At 42.9% G+C, this 338-nt stretch overlaps 1 protein-coding gene across 1 annotated transcript in view; it reads right to left on the minus strand.

Annotated features, from left to right (window-relative positions):
• Positions 1 to 338, minus strand: part of LOC119593820 (nuclear transcription factor Y subunit beta-like) — a gene marked incomplete at its 5' end in the record, with an annotated part of 86519 nt that overhangs the window by 84687 nt on the left and 1494 nt on the right.

A 338-nucleotide genomic window follows, 5' to 3' on the forward strand; every position in this document is an offset into this window, starting at 1 on the left:
TGTCCAGCTGCAATTTATCTCGAGCACCTTCTTTCAGCATCAAAGTCACCCTCAACATGCTACCGATAATTCAAACGCTGTCCACTTCATCAAGAGTCCCATTTCGAATACTTTATAATACCTTCAAATGTCTTGCACGGCACATAATCTCCCGCGATGATCATTTCTGGTTGATTTTAAGGTCTGGTTGAGCCGTTTGTTTTGGTCTGATTTGCGCGATCTCTTTTTTTTCAGCCAGCGAGTAGGGGCTTGATACAAATAGTTGAAGTGATGACAGGGGATGGCGGTGTGATTGGCCGATGTTGTTAATCTTGCTCTCATAGATTTATTGAGGTCTT

The sequence above is a fragment of the Penaeus monodon genome, chromosome 32 (assembly GCF_015228065.2).
Source record: "Penaeus monodon isolate SGIC_2016 chromosome 32, NSTDA_Pmon_1, whole genome shotgun sequence".
Lineage (NCBI taxonomy): Eukaryota > Metazoa > Arthropoda > Malacostraca > Decapoda > Penaeidae > Penaeus > Penaeus monodon.